Source organism: Dipodomys merriami, unplaced genomic scaffold (assembly GCF_024711535.1).
Source record: "Dipodomys merriami isolate MVZ:Mamm:240054 unplaced genomic scaffold, mDipMer1.0.p SCAF_7, whole genome shotgun sequence".
Lineage (NCBI taxonomy): Eukaryota > Metazoa > Chordata > Mammalia > Rodentia > Heteromyidae > Dipodomys > Dipodomys merriami.
Window position 1 is genome coordinate 300,823 of NW_027206290.1, and position 19,172 is coordinate 319,994.

A 19,172-nucleotide genomic window follows, 5' to 3' on the forward strand; every position below is an offset into this window, starting at 1 on the left:
GCAGGTGGCTCACGCCTGTAATCCTAGCTACTCAGGAGGCTGAGTTCTGAAGATCGTGGTTCAAAGGCAGCCTGGGCAAGAATGTCCGTGAGACTCTTATCTCCAATAAAAATCACTAGAAAACTGGAAGTGGCTCATTGGCTTAAGTGGTAGAGTGCAAGCTCGCCTTGAGCTGAAGAGCACAGGGACAGTGCCCAAGCCCAGAGTTCAAGCCCCATGACTGACCCCCCCAAAAAAGTAATTGTTTTATATGAAATTCTTTCCTATATAAAATTGTGTCATATAGCAAAAGTAGACCTAGAAGTTTATTGGTTATAATTAGAAGTAATTTCTTGGAAAACACATTTTTAAAGTTAGATTAAGGTGAAACATTATTTTGAAATGAGGAATAATATTACAAAGAACAGTAGACAACTCCTCAGTGCACCCTGAATATACACTTTACTTACAGCCCAAGCTTTCTACTATCTCAGTTCCAGGAGCTGCTGAACAGAGAGAAACCATGTTTTCCTCTGGCAACTCTGTCTTCAATGTAAGTGTGCACATGCACATACTCGCCAATTTTATTCTACTTGATTTGTGACACAAAAGTCTTCAATATGTAATAATTATGGTTTTGAGGACCTTGTACTTAGACTAAAACAGAAGCTCAATTTGATATGTTCTTTGCTGAGAAAGATAGCTTATTCCCTAAAGTATAATTTTCCTCATGTGGTTGACAGTATATTATAGGAATGCTTGGCTATATATTCCTTCACATAGACAATTATCTTTTATAAAAATTAGGCATGAGAATAAAGAAGATGGGACTGTATAGTATAGAATTAAATGATTACAATTAATCAGGGATAAAACAAGTCCAAACAGAAAAGGGTAATATTTTTGAATATATATTATATATATATTATATATATATAATATTTTGAATATATATACCATATAATATACCATCCTTGATACTAACTTATACTAGCTGAATAGTTTGCCAAATTAAGATCTGTGAGTTGGCAGACAATATCTGATAGAATGCATGATCCAAAACCAGTATCATCTGGACTGAAATGTCAATTCTTCCAGGTTTTAGTAAAATACCTTGATCTAAGTAAGCAAACTCACTGAACATCAGTGTCTTCAGCCAGAGAAATAGAAATAATGTTCAACATTTCCTTGAGTTTTTATGAGAAACATTATGGTACTTGTAAAGTTTCAAGTACCTGTCTCATAGTAGGCATTTATAAATATTACTTTAATTTTTCTCCTCCCAGAAAATAGAATTGCTTTGTTTGAGTAAAGGTAAAGGTATGCAAGTCTGAGGATATTAAATTCTTAGAAATCAGTAATATCTTGGTAGTTGTATGAATGGCCATGTCAATGGCACCAACCAAAATGGGGAAAAAAGGTAGTAAATGTTTTTAATGTAAAATTGTACATAATAAATATTTTCAGTTTGTTGATCATAAATTCTCATCACAACTAATTAAAAGTTTATTTCAAAACATTCAGAGTGCCAGATTTGGCATAGAAGCCATGGTTTACTGACTGTGAAGTAGAAGTAGTAGAATAGAGAGGTAAAATGGTAGATTAGAGACATTTATCATTTTGACTCAAAGAATGGGAAAACACTCTAATATTTAAGAGGAGACCATAATCTGATGAGACAAAGGGAGAAACAGTTTTGTGATTCACAATGGAGGTAGCAGAATAGCAGAAGAATAAGAGTAATGTAGTCATTAAAGGAAAAAAACAATGATAAAGCTACAAGCCTGGCCCAAATCCCCCCAAGTAGGATCAAGGGAAGTGAAATCATAAACATCAAGTAATACAAAGGACCCTAAGGACAAGCTTGAGTTACCGAATGCAGAACAAGTCGGCACCTCTTTCAAGCTTTCAATCCAGCTTAGGGGTTTGGTGAGACAGACACCAATTAGGACGCAGTGTGAACATAGCGTAAGAGTGGGGAATTGGACTCTTCGGAGACACTGAACTACTGCGGGGACAAGACTGTGCACTGCCTGAAAGACAGAAACCGAGGAAAGAGGAGTGCCTTCATGCGGCATGAAACAGATTGTGTGCCACGCATCTGGTTTGAACTGCCACTGTTAAGAGAAACCCTACCAGAGAGCAGCCCCGATCCTGTTCAAACCTCTCTAAAATACAACAGCGAGTCCCAGTCGCCATCTACAAAGGCCCCAGGATTGTAAAAAATCAGGGAGTTTCCAAATGTTGGAAAAATCCCGTTCCTAGGAGAATCAGCGGTAAGACGCTCCAGAGGTACAAACCTGCCCCTCTGCGGTTTCCATAACTACACCAGTAGACGAGAGCCCAAGCTGAACTGGAAACTGTGAGTCCTTCCTTACACAGGCCAGTCGGAATCACTTTTGACACAAAAAAGGGTTCTTGTAGGCCAAAGATGGGAAGAGAATGCTGAACAATTGGGACAAAGTTCAGCCAATATCTCTCCACTTCCTCAGTGAGAAATATAGATTGCTCTTTTTCTCAAGAGGCCAAAGATTGGAGGAGCGTGCTAAACACTTTGACAGACCCCAGTCAGTATCCACACTTTTTAGTGAGAAAAAGGGATTGATATTTTTTAAATGTGTTTTCTTTTTGATAGATTATTATCCTTTTGTCTTATTTTCCACATCATTTTCTATTATTTGGTAATAAACTTTTTCATACTGTTATTTTCTGCATTTTCTACCTACCTTTCTATTTTTCCCCTTTATTACTCAAATTTCCCCATATTACTCAAATTTCAATTCTTCTGCATTCAACCATAGGTCAATTCAAAGGTTATCTTTTATGAACCAGAGTTTTACTCCTATTCTACCTTATTGGCAAGGTAAGTTTCAAATAGTTTCTACTCATCTAAAATATTTGGTTGCATATCAGACATTTTACTTCAATACTGTAGTAATGGTCCTCTTATATCTCTGAAGATGTAAGAGGTTTATACATCTGAGACTAATTCATTGGTTGGGAGTTATTATCACCAATAGTCTTGCAGTTGAAGTATACACATTGTTCAGAAAGTACTGGGTTGCAGTTCAGTTTTCCCCCACCAGATTGAGGGATAGCACAGTAGCCAAACTTTTTTTTTTTTTTTTTTTTTTACCAGTCCCAAGGCTTGAACTCAGGCCTGATCACTGTCCCTGGGCTTCTTTTGCTCAAGGCTAGCACTCTACCATTTGAACCACAGTGCTACTTCTGTTTTTTTTTCTGTATATATGGTGCTGAGGAATTGAACCCAGGACTTCATTTATGTGAGTCAAGCACTCTACTACTAAGCCACATTCCCAGCCCCTGTTGCCAAACTTTTGCTTAGCTGCTCAAGGGTCCTGACCTTGTTCCAAAGCACCACTCCAGAAGAGTAGAACTAGTTGTAGTGCTTTATGTTTCTTTCCTGTATGGATTTTATTTGTGGGATGTGGGCAGGCCCATTCATGGTCAGTTTTCCATTTCTGTTCTCCTTCCACATTAGAAGCTTTCATTTTTGTGTTCTAGAAACTACTTCTAGACCCACAGTGGATTCTTTGGTTTACAGAACAGTTAAGCTCATAACTACTACATAGCTCCGCCCCCAACCAGCTATGCCTCCTGGTGAAGCACAAAGGCTACCAATAAGGTGTTGCCACATGTGTCTGATAGTAAGCAGAAGAAATGGCACACTCAGGTGTGCACTGGTGGTGAAGAACTGAGGGACTCAGGTGCTGTGCTTGCAGATGTCACTTTTTTCAGGATCTTATAAGTAGTTCATTACTCTGTGGGAAGTCTGAAGCTGGAAATATGGTGAGAGTGTAGGTACTATATGTGGAACTCTCAGTCCTACATGACAGCACCATGCCCTTCCCACATGCCACCAGCTTTTAAATGATGAGCACTCGCCCAACTATAGGCTTGTGCTGTTTCTGCAGTGATGCTCAGGTACTAGAACCTATTCTCCCCTTGGAAGCTAACATTGCCAACTCCCAGGCTATCCATCTGATGCTTCTTTAATTTTTCCACTTGATAGCATACCCTCCCTCCCCATGATCTCCTTTTATGCCTATCCTGCAATTTCTTGTTTCCCAAGACCCCAGGGTATAACTCATGTTCTTGTCCTGCCTGGATGAAGGCTACTTCCAAGCAGCTAATATAATATAATCACTCTCTAATCTAGTCTTTCCACCAAAGGAGGCTAGCTGCACTCTTCTGAAATGACTCATGCAATGAAGCTGATCTCAACTTGGAAGTGTGAGGATGCTGATCTCCAAGGCTGTCATTCCTTTATGAGAGCAGGCCTTTCTCAAGATGATGCCTTGTTTTAGCTTTTGGAGATCTGAGGAGGTAAAAGTCTTGTCTGATGATGACCTGTTAAGTTGCAGAGGTTACTTCCCCATTGTATGCTCCACTGGGGCTGAAGACTTATAGAAGATATGGTTTGGTTCCAAAGCTAGGGCTTCCAGTCTGTTGCAAAAGCTTATTGTTGGATGCATTGGTTCTCTTCCTCCAGGGGTGCCAGGATGGAGCTTTAAACTGTTTCCTAATTTGCTAGTTTTCTCTTTTTCGCCACACTTTTCAGTTGTCTTGGTCCTTTCTTGTGGTCTTCAGTGATCTTCTTCACTTTTGTTCTTCCCTGTATACCATCAGCTTTGTCACTCGAACTCTTCACATTCACAGAGTCTGATAAAGCTTTTCCTTTGTCATCTTACAAGGAAAGATGGCAAGATCAAACAGTTTAATGTAAAACCTGAAAATCTGAGACTAATATAGAAGTGAGTATGGAACATACTGGAACATATTGGTATAGTCCTCCTGAATAGAACTTCAATAGCTCAGCAAATGAGAGCAAGGATTGACTGATGCAGTTATATCAAACTAAAAAGCTTCTGCCCAGTAAAGAAAAGTCAATGAACTGAAGTGGCTGTCTACAAAGTGGGAAAATACCATTGCCAGCCATGTATCTGACAAGAGATTGATAACCAAAATATACAGGGAGCTCAAAACATTAAACTTTCAAAGAATCAGTAACCATTTAATAAATAGAAAAATTAATTGAATAGACAATTTTCAAAGGAAGAAGTACAAATGGCTAATAAATACACGGAAAAAATGCTTCCTATCCCTGGATTTAGGAGAAACACAAGTAAAATGACATTGAGATTTTTATCTCACTCCAATCAGAATAACCATCGCTTAGAATACAAACAACATTCTGGCAAGGATGTGGTGAAAAATAACCCTTATACAGTCTTTGTGGGAATTTAAATTAGTGCAATCACTGTCAAAATCAATATGAATATTCCTAAAAAAGCTAAAAGTACAATTACCATATATTTCTACATCATCACTCAGGCATATATATGAAAGAGTATAGGTCAAGGTATGACACAAATATTTGCACATCCATTATTTTTGCAACAATATTAATAATAGTAAAGCTATAGAAACAGTTCAGATACCCTTTAATTGTTGAGAGGATTAAGGAAATGTTAGGCAAGTTGATAATAAAGCTAATATTGAGAATATCCATGCAAAAGTTGATTAAAAGAAATTAAAACTATGATCATACTCCTCAGCATTCAAAACTGATAAACGTTTATGACTGATGTCTTCAGGGGTTCTCCCTTCTAGGACTTTTCTGCAGACTGGTAATACCTCCTGAGCAGCAGACTAGGATAATTACACATTTATCTCATTTCTTTTCACCTCTCAGGGATTACTGTTTTTTTTTTGTCAGTTGCAGGGCTTGAACTCAGGCCCTGGGTGCTGTCTCTGAGCCTTTTTGTGCTCAAGGCTAGCAGTCTATCACTTGAGCCACAGCACCATGTTTTTTGAGTGGTTATTGAAGATAAGAGTCTCACGGGGACTTTTCTGCCTGGGCTGGCTTCAAACTGCCATCCTCAGATATCAGTCTTCTGCATATCTAGGATTATAAGCATGAGCCACTGGCACCCAGCAATAACTCTTCTTTGGTGCTATTTTTTGAATTGCATTTTCTTAACATGTGAAGGGGAGCAAACATAGTCCTTGTTACATCCTTGTTACAAATACAGTCCTTGCTACATGTTCCAGAAGAAGAAATCATTTTGATTTGAGCCAGGTTTATGTTTGGCCTGCAGATATATTTGCTGATCAGCAAGTACTGTGCAAGAAATCAACTGGAGAGAATCACACTCGCTTTTAATGAGTTGTTTCTTTTCTTCAGGACTTTGACACAATATCCTAGATGCCTTGGTTGCTAGCTGATGGTTTTAAGCAACTATTTGTTTTATTTATCCAGCTTAATAATTTTTGTGGCCAGAGGATTGCTTTGGTAAAATCTTTTCCATGTTGGTAGAGGTACACTTCTCCTTCCCCATCCTTTCTGGTGTGTTCTTTCTAGAACCCTGATTACATGAGTAAGGTAATGAGTACATTTCCTATCTTGCATTGTTACCCCCTCCTTTGTTTTTCCCCTACCATCCTTTCCCTCCTCACCTCCTGAATTCCTCTCCCCCCACCCCAAGTTATAAAGTTTGTTTTCAACATAATATCTTGTACATCTCATTGTTACAATGGGTCAACCTGTATCCTTATTTCAGCATTTTGTTATTTCCTTAACCCTCCCCAAATTAGAAAAATGTATATACAAGATGCAGGGCACCAGAATCAAATACAGTAAAAAAAGGGTTTATATACCCTGGGGGGAAGAACATACAAAAGAAACAAAAAAAGTCACATAGTACATTATAAGTATATTAAAAAGATAAAACCTCTGTGTCCCTATCTTGGGGTTCATTTCACTTAGCAACATCTTTATCACAGCTATGACTTGTTCATTATTTAGTCTTAATTATTTATTTTTAAAGATCCATTATTATTGAGTTCATTAAGTTCTGGATAGCCACTCTATTGAGTATTAAACTTCATTATTTCAATTAATATAATTGATATCCAACATTTATTTTGTTGGTTGTTTTAAACTTCCACTCCAAATGACAAAAAATTACATTTAAAACACACATTTAAGAAATAAGTGGATTATAAGGTGAAAATATTTTAAAAATAGAATCAAATGGCAATTGAAATCTCTTATGAAAGACATTTGGCTTAGGAAAATTGTTGTCTTTTACTTGAGACTCAGCGTTCATACATTTTTCTGTTTTAAAATTACATTGAAAGGTTAGCTTGGTATTATAATGGAATTGTTTTGCAAATAATGACTTAATATAATGAGAGCTATTATATATCTCTTTTGTCCATCAGGACTCACGCAGAGTTCATACTGACTTCACAGGTCTCTGCACAGTCCTTTATGAGATATGTCTGTATTGTCTTTATTTCCTTTGTCATAATTAAAAAGTTTTTCAGTTTTGGAAGTGTATTGTACATTTTATGTTTGATAATTCTGTCACCAAGTTTCTGACTACGATTCTTATGTTTGTTGTTTTAAGAAATGTTTTTCTTTTTTAAAAAAGAAAATTTGGTGGGGGGGGGAGGGGAAGGGGAGGAAGGAGAAGGATTGGGATTGGGGGGGAGGGGGAGGCTGGGAAGGGATGTGAAGGGTAAACCAAAGGAGGAGGCTGCAATGCTTGGTAAGAAATGTACGCATTAACCTGCCCATGTAATTGTAACCCCTCTGTACAGTATGTCCACAAATAAAATAAAATTAAATTAATTTAAAAAAAAAGAAAATTTGCTGTTGCTGTAAATGAACTCCAGGAGATGGAAACAAGAGGTTTTTTCCATTCATTGTTGTTTTTCTTTTCATCTTGTTTGTTCATTTATCTTTGGGAGGTAAAGGGGACACAGAAATGGAGGGACAAAGGGTAAACAAATGAAGCAGCAGAGCTCATTAGGCATTATATTGAAAATGAACTGTACAACTTATGAGTAGGGACAGGATGGGAAAAATGGAGAGAGTGTGGAAGGGGTGACATTGTCCAGAAAGAAATATCCTTAAAGGTGGGAAGTTTGCTCAGTGGTAGATTGTTTGTCTCACATGTGTGAGGCCCTGGTTTTGATTCCTCAGCACCACATCGGCAGATAAAAGCCGGAAGTGGCGCTGTGGCTGAAGTGGTAGAGCGCTAGCCTTGAGCTAAAGACCTGAGGGACAGTGCCCAAGCCCAGAGTTCACGCCCCATGATTCACACACACACACACACACACACACACACACACATACACACACATACACACACACACACACACACACACACACAAAAGAAATGTCCTCATTACCTGACTTATGTAACTTAATGCTTCTGTACATATCCTTTATAAAAGCAATAAAAATGTATGAAAAATTATTATTATTATATCAGAGTTTGAACTCAGGATTGTAGCACAATGTTCTAGACACCTTAGTTGCAACTAGGCAGGTGCACTGCTGTATAAGTTATGTCTCCAAATTTTTTGTTTTAACTATTTTTTTCTTTTCTTTTTTTATTGTGAAAATATCATACAGAGGGCAAGATAATTACATGGGCAAGATAATGAGTACATTTTTTATCAAGCATTGTAGCCTCCTCCTTTGTTTCCCCTTCCCATCCCTTCCCATCCTCCCATCCCCCCTCTACCCCCCTCCCCCCACCCCCGGCCAAAGTTGTAAAGTTCCTTTTTCGACATAACGACTTGTACATCTCATTGTTGCAATGGGTCCACCTGTATCCCTATTTAAACGATTTGTTTTTCCCTTCCCCTCCACCACAAATTATATCAACATCAAATACAGTGAAAGCAGGGGTTATACCATGGGGAGGGATATACAAAGCAACAAAGAAATCATAAATATGTTAGAAACAATTGCATGAAAGCAAAAACATTTGAGTACTTATCTAGGGATTCATTTCACCTAACATCAACTTACATGACCTTTTCTGCTTGTCTCAGACATATACTAGTTATTGCAAATAAGGGAAACCATGGCACCTATGTTTCTTTGGGCCTGGCTTACTTCACTTAACAATTTTTTCCAAGTCTTTCCATTTCCTAACAAATGGGGCATAGTATCACTTCTTTTTTTCTGCTTGGACTGGCTTTGGATCATGATCTTCTTATCTATACCTCTCAAGAAGTTGGGATTACATGAATGTACCACTGTACCTATCTTACTGTTTTTTTCTATTCTTTGTTTTTCAGATAAGATCTTGCTAGCATTTTGCCCAGGCTAGCCTCAAACCATGATCTTCTGATCTCTGTTTCCCAATAACTGACATTGTAGATATGAACCACCATTCCCAGCCTGAGAAGTTCTTTCTTTAAAAACAAATCATTAAGTAGTTATTCAAAGGGGTTTCACTTCAGCATATCCATTTATGAGTACAATCATCATGATCAATGTCACCTTCCTACTCTCCAATTAATCCTAACTCCACTTATCACTTCGAGTTACCCTGTTCCATTTTTTCATTTGTATATTGAATATTATGTCTGTATTTACCCACCATTCCTCTCTCTATTTGTTTGGAGAAACTTTTTCTTAATGATATTTCTTGTAGTTCACTTTTACATTCTGTGATTTCCTTGGAATTCCATCTTTGGGGATTCTTTGAGATTGTTTGTAAACTGACTTATATCATGGGAAACTCATAATTTTTTATTTTAATGGCAGACTGATAATAGTTGCATAATCAACAAGGACCCCTAGAAAACTATATTTCAGACTTTTTAGAAGTTACATCTCATTGGTAGTATGGGTTCACATTAAAAACTTGAATATTAGGAATGGGAGGCACAGCTAAAGTAGTAGAGCACCTGTCTAATGCCTATGACTCTAATTTTCAAAACCTAGTACCTCCAACCAACCAACCATCCCTAAAAGAAAATCTAAAACTGAAGAGAAAACTTCCTTTAATTTTTACCTCCATGTTTATAGTATACTGCATGGTCATGTTTCCCTTTAGGTGGTTCTTCTTTCACTGAGGACTGCTGTTTTGACTTCCTGTACTGATCTGGGAGGAAGCCCTTTCTCTTGTTCTTTGTAGGAATGGTTGGCTGGCCTACTGATATCCCAGCTCTTGAGTGCTCAGTGTAAGAAAATTCTCTCTGCCACCCAGTACAGGCTACACAGTTCACCTATATTTAGACATCATGCTCTCTTGTCATTGTAAGATTCTGTTTTACTGCTTGTTTACACATTGTTAGAAATGTGAAGTTTCAACAGCCTTAGTTGAAAATATAACTTGGGTTTTGCTAGAAGGGTTTGTACTGCACCTTAATCTGCCATTGTTCCTGTATTCCTTCATTATTCCTACAAATAGAAATCTATTCAATTTATATGTCGTCATGGAAGCCAAGTTATATACTCAGCAGCAGATACCACCAGGTGTGCCAAATATTCAAAACACTTTTTGAATCTTTCTAAATGCCTTTAAAATGAATGATGTTTTCCTTGCCAGATCATCCAGTCTTCATAATGTGATCATGGCTGACATATTAGCTTGCATTCATGGAACTCTTCCTCCCTATCCTTTCTTCTGTTAAAACACTTTAATCTCTCTCTATGTGAAATGAGTTCTCTTGACTGTGCTTTGGCTTGGTGTATTGTCAGAGGATTAGTTTTAGATTTGTTGACTTGCCTCACCCATATTCATCCTTAGGACAGGGATATTTAGCATAATGTCTACTAGGAAGTATTCTCTGAGTTGCCACTTCCTGCCTTCATTATTTACCACTTCCCATCAGCCATCTGATTACATCCTGTCCTTAAGTTGCAGCACTTTCCATACCTAGCATAACTCGAGGTCAAATATTTCCCTTTTTATCTATTTATTTGTGGTCCCTATTATGATACTTTCCACGTAACAAGTCCAATAAATGTTGAATGCATTATTATACTTGTTAAAAATCTCATTACATGATCCAGCAACTTTAATTATTTACTTTTCTTCATTCTAAGTTTTTCAGAGAACATGTAAATGATGCTATTTTGTACTTTTGAAGGGTCTTCTTTTCTTTTTACATCCTTGCAAAATCCTTTCCTGCATAGATGACATCATATGTCATATCAAAGGTATCAAAAGCATAGCTTTTAAAGGGTTTTGTTAGTTTTTTTTTTTCAAAATGAGAGTTTTCCCTATATTCCATCTGCCTATCTGTGAGAATCATTTAATTCTCAGTGAATTTAATGTCGAGATGGTAACAGTAGTGCAATGATGATGTTGCCTGACATGACTAATATTTCCAAATTTTCCCAATTTCCCTTTATTGTACATTTTATCTTATTTTACAGTGGCAAAAAGGTTTGATCAAATAAAAATTAGGTTTTCTTAGTTTTACTGTGGTGCAGTTTGAATGCTAACAAAATCATTGTGATATTGATATTTTTCTCCTTAAGGATGGTCATTTTCTCTGTGCTCTGATGGAATCAAAAGGAATTTGATTATCAAAGCTTTGCTCATGATACTTAAAGAGAAAAGTTCAAAATATAGAAATATATGACAGATTAAAAGGCTGAGGATATAAGGACATTAGATCAGGCAAGTAGTTGTATTTTGAATATTGCTAACACATACAGATGCTAAAAGGAGTAGAATGTTTGATCTCCTTGAGTCCTAGCAATAATGACAGGAAAAAAAGATGCATTAGATCAAGGATTCAGATATTGATAGTAAATAAAAAGATAATAGTACTCAAATTTATCATGGCAATAGAATAGCAGAGATGTTTGATCTCATAACAAGCCCAGATGGTCTCACTTTTAAAAAAATTGTGATGAAATTTACATAACATATAATTAACCTTTCCAAAGTATACAGTTCTATGTCATCTAGTATATTAATAGTATTGTGAAACACCTTTCTTTCTCTAGTTTCAAATTTTTACCATTTTCAAAGAACACCCCTATCTTGTATTCAATAAGTAATCCTCTATTATTTTCTTCTACCCACCCTCTAGCAACAATGAATTGCTTTCTGCCCTTAAAATTTGTCTCTTCTGGATAGTTCACATAAAAGAAAATAAATAACAGTAGCCTTTGTGTCTAGTTTTTTTCTTTAAACATGTATCAGTAATTCCTTCCTTTTAACTAGAGTGCTATCACACTATAGTATATACTCCTAGTTGCTTGTCCATGAATCTGTTAATAAACATTTGTCTTGTTTCTACCTTTTGGATATTGTAAATAATGCTGCTGTGCAAACTTAGGAGTCATACTTTTTGAGAATCTTTTTGGTGGTGTTATATATCTAGGAAAAGAATTGCTGAATTATTTGCAATTATTTATTTAACTTTGTGAAAAATCACAAAACTGTATTTCACAGTGTCTACACTATTTTACATTCCCATTAGGAACACAGGAAGTTTCTTATTTTTCTACATCTTCAATATCTGTTCTTCTTTTTCCTTGTTTTCTTCTTCCTCCTTTCCCTCTTCCTTTTGAGAATGTAAGCACAGGACTTCATGTATGCACTCTGAGCAAGTGTCCTACCCATGATAGCAATCTTCTAGGTATGAATTGATAAACTGGTATGTCATTGTGGTTTTGATTTGTACTTCACTGGTTGATGATGTTGAATATCTTTTAATATTTATTTATATACTTTCTTTTCAGAATTATCTGCTCAAGTGTTTTGCCCATTGTTCAACTGAGTTGTCTTTGGTTGCTAAGCTCAAGTATTTTAATATATTATGTATGTATATATATGACTTACAAATAATCTCTTCCATTCTATAGGTTATTTTTCCTCTTTATTAATAATATCTTTTTTGTTTATAAGATTACCATTGTACCTATTTGTTTTTGTTGCTGGTGTTTTTGATGTCAATTCTCAAAATACATCACCACCTTCAAAGTCACAAAGACTTGTTATTAATCATTTTATCATTTGAATTCATACAGTAACTCTTAGATATTGACTCTTAAATATTGATTCATTTTGCATTGGTTTTTGTATGCTATGGAGTCCAGATTCATTATTTTCATGTGGTTATATAGTGCAGTAGTATAGTTTGTTCAAGAAGGTATTGGATGACCTTATCCTTGTTTTTAAACTCAATTGACAATAGATGCATGAGTTTATTTCTAAATATGCAATTTTATTTCCTAGGTTTATAATTTGCTTCTCATGCTAGTAATACAGAGCATAGGCTGCTCTTTGTTTACATTTAGGATGTCTTCATGGCATTTCATCAAAGTGGAATATTTACCCACCCATTATAATTGAAGAAGAGTGGCAAGAAAAAGAATATCAATCATGAATGCTTGCTAATAAAGATAGAAAAGATAGATGGTCAATATAACTAAATTGAGGTATGGTGCTATGTTATAAGAAAGTGAGATTTTTAACACAGAATGCTTAAACTAGAGTCTGATAATAGCTATAATATCAGGGGTATGTAACTTTACCCTCTTTGAACATTAACATTTGCTAAGGTAGCTTCTGTTAAAAGTGATTAAGAATATCTGCTTTCTAATATTTTTGTAGGAAGTAGATATAATACATGTAAATCATCTCTACTTCAGTTTTAGACACAAAGCACCATGGGAAAATGTTTAAAATTTCTTTTTAAAACACAGAGGAACATTTGTGAAACATGATCTTAAATTTGGGATAAAGGAGTACCTGCAAACCTTAGAAAAGCACCTTACCCATTACAAAAATGCCATCTCCTGCCAAACATTGTATTTTGACTTTGAGTGTCAGTAGGGAATTTCATGTTTGTGGACATGTAAATGTATCTTTGTGAATAACTATTAACCCGGTTAGCTCCTTTTTTTTTTTTTTTTTTTTTTTTTTTTAAATACTGAGTCTTTAATCTCTGGTGACAGGCACTGCCTTTTATTTGCTGAGTAATAGTGCCTGATACCTAAGCAGAACATACTATGTGTCCATAAAAATTAACCAGATGCTGGGTGCTGATGGCTCCTGCTTGTATTCCTACTTATTGAGGAGGCTGAGACATGGAGGACTGAAGCTCAAACCTGTGCAAAAGACTCTATGAGACTTCATTTCCAATTAATCAGCAAGCCACTGGAGGATGACTCAAGAGGTAAAGCACTAGCAATGAGCAAGAAAGCTGACTGAGAATGCAAGGCCTGGTGTTCAAGCCCCAATAGCAGCATTAAACAAACAATCATAAATAAATAAAAGCAACACCATTATTGGCAATTGAGTGAATTTGGTTCTCTGACTAGCATCTCCAAACGATTTTCTTTTCAGATTTATTACCAAGAAACTTTTTAATGGTAACTCGATTGTAGCTAAAACTTAGGCCAAGTTTTTATTTAAAAGAAGTTATTTGATTTTTGTTGCTCTACTGTCACTGAGAACATTATTATTAGGATATAGTGTCTGCAGAGAGTCAGAGATTTGTATGTAATTTGATCTGATTGAAGGCCACATATTGCCATTCACTGGCTGTATAACTTTCTGGAACCATTTCATCCCTTCTCAATGTCTCATCTATCAGAGAAAGAAGAATTACCTCATTGGGCAAGATTCAAAGAATAAAATGCAATCAAACTATATTTTGAACTATAAAGTACCACACAAATGTGAAACCCCAACTATCTATAACATTTAATACTGCTTATGAAACTGGGGTCTTATGTTAGAATAATGCCTTGCAGCACACCTTGTCAGTGACCCACTACTGAATGTGTCTTGTTAGCAAAGTTCATGCACTGCTTTGGTAAGTAGTCACATTTATTCCTTGCAGTAGAATCTTGGATGTGGTATCACAGTAAAGTGAAAGGACATACCCAATTAAAAATGTGAACTCCTCAGAAAATGCCACATTTTTTTTCTCACTGGTCTGGGGAGTTGCTTTTCAATGTTGACAGGCAGTTGTAAAGCTATTGGTGGATCCAAGAAGAATCTTTTGCTGTGGACTGTCTCCTCAACAGCACAAAGCCTGGCCCTCTGTGAGTACGTGGAAGATACTGAGTGATAGTTACAGTAACTTGGCCAACTGTTTGTTACTTGTGCCTCTATGTTCATGCCTAGCAGAGACAGTACCTCATACACCATAAAGATAATTACTAAGAAATTCATTAGGCTAGTTACTCTGTAAGAATGGTTTAGCTTCAGATATTTTGTGTTTATAAAATATTTGAGGCCAAGTAATTCTATTTTACTTATCTCTCTCCAAAGAATTTCTCTCTCTCTCTAATTTATACTCTAGTAGTACATTCATGTGTCATTTTTTAAAGTATAATTAAGAAACATTAAATATAGATTATGTAACAACTGAACAATGTAGCTTGAGGATAGAGATAGGAGAGGAAATAGGGAGAATGATGGAAGGGGTGACATTGATCAATATGCACTGTACTCATGTACAACATGTACTCATTGAACAACCACTTAATAATAACAACTTTAAATAACTATGCTAGGAAGCAAATTATTCCAGAATTGCAATGGACAGAAAGCAAGTAAGCTACAGTTACTCAAGCTCTTGACAATTAGCAAACAGTGCAAATATAAAGCAATACATAATATATAATTAGAGTATCTAAGATTTGATAAAGGTCTTCTGTGTTGGACAGTTATAGTTTTTTATATGGTAGTTGTTCTCCATTCATTAGATGATACTATCCTAATTTTTTTTAGGAGTTGGGAGAATCATCTTTCATTTGTCTATGTTCATGGGATCTAGGGCTGCTAGACTGATCCTGTTTCTTACATTAACTATAATTAATTAATTTTAAATTAAACTTATTATTATGAGTTATAGATTTACAAGCAATTTAAAAAATATTAAGAGATACTGTAAATCCTTTACCCGGTATCCCCCAGAGGGGACCTTTTGTAAAAGAAAGTTTGAATTTTTTTCTAATTTGGACCTATTACAAATAAAGCTGTTGTTACATTTTTGTGCAGTTCTTAAATTATTCTTTGATAAATGAGTTCAATTGCTGGCTCATGTAGTATCTATACAAAATCATAGTGTGGTGCATGTAGCATAGCCGTCCATGTAGTATGGTGCATATTTAATTTTTAATGAAGCTGTCAGCTACTGGAATACTTTTAGAATTTTACGTTATGACCAAAATGTATGTGGTTCACTTTTTCTACATACTCACAAACATTTAGTGTTATCATTGTTTTTTATTTTGATTAATAGACTTGTAGTGATAACTCACTTTAAAAAATAATTTGAAGGTGATGTACAGAGGAGTCACAGTTACATAAGTAAGGTAGTGAGGACATTTCTTGTCTAATTTGTTAGCCTTTTCCTCCTTTTTCTCCTTCTTTCCCTCTTCCCCAATCCGACCCCAAGGTTGTACAGATCATTTCTAACATATTGTCTTGTGAGTATCACTGTTTCTTTGGTTCTCCCTTTGTCCTTTGTTTCACTATTTTGTTGTTCCCTTTCCCTTCCCCAGTTCAGATAAATGTATTACTATACTCAGGGTACCAAAATTGAACACGGTGACAACAGGGAATAAACCATAGGGGGGAAAACAACAGAAAAAGGAAATAATGTGGTACATTGAGAACAATAACAACAAAGAAAAACCTCTTGTGTTCATTTCTTGTAGTTCTTTTCGTTTAGGATCATCTTATATGGTCATATGTTCATGGCTATTGAGCTATTCTGCTCATCTGCTAGGATTACCCTAGATTAATACTGATTATTACAAATAAGGGAAACCATGGGACCTATGGTTCTTTGAGTCTGGCTTACTTCACTTAATCTGACTTTTTTTTTCAAGTCCCTGAATTTCTGTGAATGGCTGATGATATTGAGTTTTCCTCATGAGCTATTTGCCATGTGCATGTTGTCTTTGACGAAACATTTCACTGTCACAGTTTCACATGTTTTGTAATCAGAATATTTATTTGTTTAAACAGTTCTTTCTGTATTCTAGAAGCAAGTCCTTTGGTAGCTATGCAGTTTATAATACCTTCTTCTAATATGTAACTTTTATGCTTTAAGCATTCGTTCTCAGCGTAAACATTTAATGTTGATAATGTTCAATTTCCCTAAGCACCTCTCCAGCCCTGCTTTTGTTTGTTTTGTGTTTTTTGTTCATTTTTTAATTGTGAAAATACTGTACAGAGGGGTTACAATTACATGGGCAAGGTAATGAGTACATTTCTTTTTTTTTTTGCAGAGACTCTTGTCTTTATTTATCCACTATATTTAAAAAATATATTTTATTGTAAAGATACTGTACAGATTGGTTATACAGTTATATGAGTTAGGTCATGAATACATTTCCTATCGAACATTGTTACCTCCTCCGAGAAAGATTTTACTACTATGCAATAAGGACTAATAGCTTCCATCAGATCTTCCATTCAAAAACTGAACTGGAATTAGTCATTTGTACTATAATGCATGGATCACACATACAGAGGGAGACTTAAGGGAGCAGTAGAAAAATGGTTGTTCCCATGCTCTTGCCTCCTATCATAACAGTCTTTACTAATTTATTGTTCTCCTAACCATGCTGGAGATGATCTGAATCCATTCCCAAAGGGTCAGAGCTCATATTTCAAAGAAGAGTTTATGAAATTACCCTGACACACCATTCCTTAGTATAAAAGACACAAGTTAATAACTTCAATCTCTGAATTACTTGTCGAGACTGGAAGTAATTAATGCCCATCACTTGTTTCTACATGCTTTGGATGATATTGAAGGACACCACCCCCACTCAACACAATGAGAGGATGCAAAATGTTGGTTCAAAGAGCGCTGAAGAGTGAAGAATGATTTTCCATCACACTTAGCTAGCTTACCTCTGCCATGAAGGATTTCTCTGTATAATTTACAGAGGTTTTCTGACAAAGATTTTCCTACACTGGGCTTCTTTCCTGGATGAATGTTTTAATGATTGCTCAAGGTTGGCTTCTGGTTGAAGACTTCCTCTCATGTTTATATTTACAGAGATTCTGTCATGTGTCCAGGTCTCTGATACTTGTAGAGATGTGACTTCTGGCAGAATGTTTTCTATACTTATAATTTCTCTCCTGTGTATGCTCTCACATATGCTGAGGACTCACTTCTGATTGAAAATCATTTCAAATATGTTCTATGCACTACTTTCTTTTCTCCTATGTGAGTCAGTTCTCTGATGAACACTGAGCTATTCCTTTCAGATCAAAGGCTTTCCACGTTTGTAATATTTTTAAGATTTCTCTGCTGTCTGTGTTCTATGAACTTGGATCCATGAGTACTTGGTAAAGGACTTTCCACATTTGTTACATTTGTACATTTGTATTTTCTTGCCCGTGTCTGTTCTCTGATGCAGACTGAGTTAGGACATTTTCTTGAAAACATTTCCACTCATTTTTCCTACATATGATTTCTCTCCTCTTTGTGTGTGTGTGTGTGTGTGTGTGTGTGTGTGTGTGTGTGTGTGTGTGTGTGTGTGTGTGTGTGTGTGTGCGCGCCTGTGTGTTTTGTGTGTTCTTTGATGAACCCTGAGCTATGTCTTCTAGTTGAAGGACTCCACATCTGCTATATCATAAGGTTTCTATCCTGTATGAGTTCTGTGTTGCAATTTCAGTTTTCTTACAGATGAACGACTTTCCCCATTTGGTTCATTCTTAACTTATTTCTTTGGTGTGAATCAATTTATGTGTGTTAAGCTGTGACCTCCAGGTCTTTCCAGATTGGTTGCATTCATAAGGTTTCTCTCCTTGTGTTCTATGATGGATGTTAAGGTAGGTGTGCCTTCTAGGTGAAAGAATTTCCATGCCTGCTACATTTCTCTCTGGTGGGTTTTTTTTTCTGATGGACAGAAAGGTGTATGTCCTGGGTGAAAGACTTTCCACATAGGTTACATTCATAAAATTTCTCTCCTGTGTGTGCTCTCTGGTGGACAGTAAGGTGTAGCTTCTGGCTGAAATACTTTCCACACATATGACATTCATAAAGTTTCTCTCCTGTGTGAGTTCTCTGGTGGACAGTAAGCTTTGGCTTCTTGATGAAAGACTTTGCACACCTGTTACATTCATACATTTTCTCTCCTGTGTGTGTTCTCTGGTGGAGAGTAAGCTTTGGCTTGCTAATGAAAGACTTTCCACGTACATTACATTCATAAGGTTTCTCTCCTGTGTGTGCTCTCTGATGGACAGTAAGGTGTAACTTCTGGGTGAAAGACTTTCCCCACATATTACATTCATAAGGTTTTTCTCCTGTGTGTGTTCTCTGGTGGTCAGTAAGGTTTGACTTCCAGGTGAAAGACAATTCACACATGTAACATTCATAAGGTTTATCTCTTTTGTGTCTTCTTTGGTGGACAGTAAGGT